Raw genomic sequence first — 6,757 nt, forward strand, 5'->3', positions numbered from 1 at the left:
GAAATTTCTGAAGTAAACAACAGTTCAGGAAATTGGTTTTAACTAAGCACCAATCTTGTACGCCAGTAAAAGTAATTTTATCAATACACAACATAGTTTACATTGTTATCAGCAAATTTCTGCTGTTGACAGAAACAGGGCGTAAACACACTTTGTGCCTTCATGTGAATAAAGTAGAAACACACTAATTTGCATACACAACACACATGTTGGACTGTTAAAAAGAGCACAAAGGTTTTTATTTTAAGCTTATACAGTCTGTTTTATAGTTTTGAAAGAAATAATCTCTGACTGTATCAGCATGATCAAGATTATTTGCTATAAAACCATCAATATATATATCAGCATAACTACATTTTATTTTCTGTTAGTGGCTCATTAATCTGCAAAACCTTACTTTTTCATGCATGTTTTTTTTTCTATGCTATCTTGTAAAATAAGAAGAAATGAAGAGTGTAAAAAATGTAAACATGACCAAACCTATGCTGACATTAAATCATAGAAACCTAGTTTATCTACAACTTCGTCATGCTCAGTCATGTCCAGCGCTAATGTACAGTTCAGTCTGAAGGTGTCGGAGGTCAGACCTCTCTGCCCGGTTCTTCCAAATAACAAAGGGAAAAACTGGGCACTCTTCATGTGTTATTACTATGTTGAAACCTGGACAATCTATAGATCATCCAAACAAGGTAATCTGACCTAAATCCTAAAAGCCACAGACCTTTAAATTTAAAAAAAAAGAACTGATAATAATGCAGACAGGGCTGCCCTTGGACTACAATGGAGGAATCATTCATGTCATGTGTGGGGTGTATTTGTTTTTGGTGCTTCTTGCTGGAGCTTCAGAGAGGTTATCTTGCTGTCGAGCTCATCCATGAAGCCTTCGTCCACAGACTCCCTGTCTGCCTCCTCTCCTTCGGCCTCGCTGGGTAGAAATACGTGAATCTGTGTGCGAGCCGGACCAGCAGCCGGGCGCTGACTGCAGGTCAGAAGGCAAGGCTTCCCAACCACAGACAAAGGCTCTTCCTTATACTGGGAAGCTGAAGGCCGGAAGTCACCGTGCAGCATGTCTGAGCTCAGAGCAAGGTTGTGTGAGTGGCGTCTCACTGGTCTTGGCCTCGAGCTCGGCTGGATGGCGTGAGAGAGGTGAATAAAGGTCGGTCGACTGCAGCTCGAGACCTCCTGGTGGGGCTGGCTGGTCTTACAGGGGAACACGGAGGATGACTTGCTGAATGAAGGACGCGGTGGTGGTCGTTTCTGTAAAACACTGGGGCGACGGTTCAGAGAGAGTTCCTCGAACAGGAGGTTCTCATTTGTGGTGAAGAGGGATGGTTCACTGAAACTGGGGAACCAGACGGAGAGAAAAAAGGAAATAATTTTCAGTAATGCATATTACTAACAAGAGTAACAGTCTTCAGCCATGTTAGTGGCCCTGTGAGGGTATATTAAAAAATCAGTGACAAAGTGAGACGGGCACAAAATTACGAATAAAATAATAAAACAGAGACATTAGAAACTGTTTTTAATAGGTGTGCCAATAAATCCTAAAGCCTGAACCATGAAATAATTACAGAAAAATTCAAATTTATTCTATTTTTAAAAACATTAATTCGCATATATGACTTTTAATTGATATCATATTTGCTGTATCTGGCTTTTCTTTTAAATTATTGCTTAAAAATGTACTTTGCTATTTTTTTTCAAGGTTTTTTGAGGGAAAGAAATCACACTAATGATGTAGAAGTCTCAAAAATTCACAAAAACTGTATGTATCAAATATACACTAGGAGGGAATGGCTAAAGTTCAACAGGAGAGATTTGAGAGATTTAGGAGCAAGTTTAGCAGCATTCATTACACAGGCAAAAAGATTTTACGTCTTATAGCCATTACAGCATAAACCCCTGGTTAGTGAATAGCCCCAAATCACAACAACAGTCACCTTAACGCACTTTATACTGTAAGGTGCAGACTCTACAATTATACAGAAAACCCTCAACAATCAGACAACCCCTTTTTACAGGAAGAAACTTCCAGCAGAACCAGGCTCACTGATTAAGCTTGAGGATCATCTATTCAACTCATAATGGGAATCATAATTTACAAACCCCACAAAGCAGAATAAAATGATTTGCAAACCTCATAAACCCTGATTTTATTCACAATAGATTCACAATACTTAACACAGAAACTGAGACCATACATTCACCAGAAAAGGGTTTATTGGTGCCATAAATCCAATGAGCAGGTGAGTCATTTTTTGCACTTTTTGCTAAAGGGGGTGAGACCCCCTGCTGGCACGGCAAAGAAAGTGCAGGTTTCTCACAAGCTGCTTTTTTCCTTTATTTATAGTCTATATACGGACAAAACAGTGATCTCCTTACCAAAAAGAAACAAAGTCTGTATAAGTATTGATTTTCTGGGGACAATAGACTTTGTATACAGTTTGCAGCAGACATGCAAGCAAGAAAGACTTACAATGAAACAAAAACAGAAACACAATTTTAATAAGATACTAATAAAAAACAACAGGCCTGTAAAAAAAAAATAAAAATCAAAGAAGAAGAAATTAAATAAAAGGAAAATAAAACAAAGCATCACATAGTCAGATTTAGTGTGTAAAGCTACAGTTTTATCACCACTTTAATGTGTTGGTGTACTAATTTCACTCAGATCAAAGTGCTGCACTGACCAACTCACTCTTTTACTTCTATTAAGGATCCTCATTACTCTACTGCTTCATTTATACACAGTAAGATGTATTTTTTCTCAGAGGGATTCAACACACACACACACACACACACACACACACACACACACACACACACACACACACACACACACACACCAGAACTTCCTCTTCATTTACTTGGTGGTTATTCAAAACCTGCTCTGCTTGGGTAAGCAGATGCCATCAAATACTCTGCTGGACAGTGAGGGAGGTGTGTTTAAGAGCCTGAAGTGTGTGTTTGTGTCTCACTCAGGTTTCGCCCTCCTCTGAGCGAAACACCACTGGGTGCTGCATCAGGCGGTAGATCGGTTTCCACGCCTGAGATTTATGGCACACTGGGCTGCGGCCCACACGAAGCCATCAAACTGGGTCGCTTCTGAGAGGAAACAATTCCGGTGTAATTCCAGTCAAGCATCCACTCCACGCTTTAACAGGCACTTTTGCTAAAGTGAATAGTGGAGATGACACACACGGTGGGATTAATCACTTTCAAAGCCACAGCTGCATGATTGGTACTGAAGGTCAGTGAGTTACCAGGACATCCTGGTATCATTTACATGACGGCTTTAGTGTTTATGTTATTAATACACCTGATGTTCCTTTTCCATAGGATTTCACCTGACTGATGGATAATAATATAACTCTGAGTATATAATGTAAATAACCGAAGCCTTCATTCTCAACCCGGGGTCCACATCTTTAGTACCACATACCATTTGTATCTTTAGATGCTGGGTATATATAAGAATCCATACATAGAAAACACATAAACCTCACAGATCCTACATTTACAGCTCCATTAGACCAGTCTTGCAGGACTCACAGTTAAAATGATCGTTATTTATCGTACACTGGGTCTCGGTGAAAACCCAAATCTCTCCTTTTTGAGATCCTTTGCTTTTCTTCTCAAACAGAAGGTTCGAACAGCAGGTGGGTAAAGCTTCTCACAGCCAGAGCTGTCCGCTTGTGATGACTACATTAGTTATATCCCTTCTCACCGACATCACAGAGAGCCAAGAGCAGGAAAAAAAAGAGTGCAACTGAGTGTTCAGAGCAGCCTGAAGCCCGAGCTTTAGGCTCACAGGGTTTCCAGCTGACCACTGAGCTTCACGTGTGCAGAAAAAATCGTCTGGACGTGTACTTGCTTCTATCTGTTCATCGGTACAGGATGCCAACATGCAGGACCTACAGTCTGAAAAACTAATTTGTGATCTTTTAAATAATTGACTTATTTTTTTAAAGTGGCTTTTTTTGTATATTTATTTTCTATTTATTACATTTAGCATTATTGTTGTGGGACTTCTGCTGACTGTACAACAAAAATAAAGACATGCTTGATTGTACTACATATACCAACCTCATTATTTGGATATTTTCAATATGATCATCCACCACTTTAGCAGTATGCATATAATATGTGTAACAGAAAATCAGGAAAGTATAATCAGTCACTTATAATGTCAGGTAATGCTGATAACACAAATTTCAGCCAGAATTTATTTAAACAGCTCAATCTAGAAAACAACAAAGAACAACATGTTTAAGACTTCATGTTGATTTTATTCTTTTCATTCATGAGGAAAAATGTGCAATACTGCAGGCGTCACTGACACGAAACTAAAGAGAGGCTGAGATCAGAATAACTGGATACAAAATAACCGAATGACATCATTCCTCCTCCGAAAACATGATGCACACAAAAGAGATATGTAACAATCTAATTCATGTATTAATTAGTATATAGTTTTATTAATTATATGAATTAATCTCCACATTATTGTCATTTTATATTGTTTGGACTTTGACCTGTCAGAATGCATCAAGAAAGTTAAGTTATTTCTACTTCTCCTTTTGTTTCTTTACTTCTTACCTGAGACGAGCCATGCTGCTTCGCCCGCGGGGGCCTTTGGCTCCAGGTACGAGCGAGGGCAGCTTCAGGGGGGTTTTAGCTGCCCTGTTTCCCACCGCTGAAGGTGGAGGGAGGATGGAGCCGGTGAGCAGGTAGGTCTGGACCAAAGCTCCACTCCTCTGGGCGCCTCTCTGCCGCCACGATCCGCCGGCGTCCAAACCCAGGACAGCTGTCGGGGGAGCAGCTCCAGCAGTGCCGCTCATTTATCTGTGGGTGTGTTACGCCTGCAGGAGAATACACCTGAAAATATGCTCTCTAAACTAATGTAGACACTGATTTCTGCTGCAACACATGAAGACTAGTGAAAGTGATAGCATGGTCACGAGGTGGATGGCAGATATGGCTTCACCTAAAGACCTGGATCTATAGCCTGCCTGTCTACAGGCTGCGGGGGGTGGATGAGGAGGACATTGTACCACTTCTATCTGTGGGCAGCGGACCGCATCAATGATGCAGGGCCATTAATGATGCATGAATGGAGCCGGCCAGGTGGACACTACCAACTCTCCCTCGCTCCTTTTCCCTCTTCACCAGGTCGGCTTACAGTCGAGGGAGCAGGTGGTAGGTGAGGAAGTGTCCAGGAAACGTTCATGTGAGAGAATAAACCGGGACCCTGGTTCGGTGGTGATCCCAAACAGGAAGCTCTTTTTGCAGAAATATATTTGTGAAACCTGTTACTTGTTCTCTATGAAGGTTTGTTAATATTTGTTCTCTTAGATTTGAAGCATGTATCCAAGAGAGAAAGTCCACGTTAATATTTTTTTTGGAAACAATATCATGTCTGTCTGAGCGTTATCCAAAAACTTTAACTCCTTCTGAGAAAACAGTTCTCCTTCACTGGCTGTTTATTTGGCTTTGTATGTCTGGTATATTTAATTAAACTTTAAGCTTCAGTAGCACAACAGCAATCTGACAGCTTACATTTCTTAGATGTTTTCATACAGAAAGCATGAGCTGCTTAGAAAATAAGCTGTGATGTAAATGAATAAACCCAAGTGAATATACAGTTAACTGGCATCATTTAATCATTGTTTACTTCATCTCACGATTTCAGCACCACAACATTTTCTGCTTTTAAGTTATTTCAGTAACTTTTATTCATTTTAATGGTTTCGAAATTTTAAAAAATGTACTCATTTATTTTTGATAACATGTGAGGTCACCAAATATATTGGACTGTAATTTTAGCAACTTCACGATTTATTTTTTTCATAATGTTTGTTTAACACAGTGAATTTATGCTGCAGTAGTTACGTTAAAATTTAAGTAAATCTTTAATATTTGAGACGCCGCTATCTGTTGTGTGTTGTCCTGATGCTTAAGATCACAAACCGCTGATTTGCTTGTTATTATTATATTATAACAAAAATCTAAATCGATCAATATAAACTTGAACACTTTCTCCCTAAGACAAATTACAGAATTATGTAACATGCATTTCACAAGCTTAGTTGCGAGACAAAAGGCGAGTTATTCACTGCTCACATTATCACAGCCCCATCGTGTAGGTTAAATACTGTGCCAATAGCCCCTCACATGACCACTGATTCCAGCTTTAGGCCCAGCAGAGTCAGCAGCACCAGTCCTGTTTTTAATGGAAATGCATGGAAGCGGTCCTAGACTGGGCAACAGTAGCACGGTGGTGGGAAACGGGCATTACAAATCACACTCATGGGTCCATTTCTGAAAATTGACAACCATTGGCGAAAGTAAAAAAAATAAAAATAAAAAAAGTCTTTCAGCACCAAACCGCACTGACATAATGCCGCATAGCAAACTAAACTTTCAGCCGCAGGGTAAAAGAGGACAGCATGTTTTTGATCTTGTGGGGGGATTAAATCACACTGGATCATGTCATTGTTTGGTTTTGAGTTTCATTCACACCGGTTTGCCTGAAGCTTTTTGTAAGACATATTTTAACCCTCCATAGATGCTCTGGCAGGTTGAGCTCGGGTGACTCACTTTAGCACTAATTTAAGTCAAGTTTTCACTTTGTGTTTTTGGCCTTTAGGAGCCTGTTTTTGTGCCAGGGTGGAGCTCAGGTCAGACAACAACGATCCGACACATATTCAGATTGTGCCTTCAGACTGCTCCGGATCATCTTGCTGCTTCTCGGCTG

This window comes from Maylandia zebra, linkage group LG22 (assembly GCF_041146795.1).
Source record: "Maylandia zebra isolate NMK-2024a linkage group LG22, Mzebra_GT3a, whole genome shotgun sequence".
NCBI lineage: Eukaryota > Metazoa > Chordata > Actinopteri > Cichliformes > Cichlidae > Maylandia > Maylandia zebra.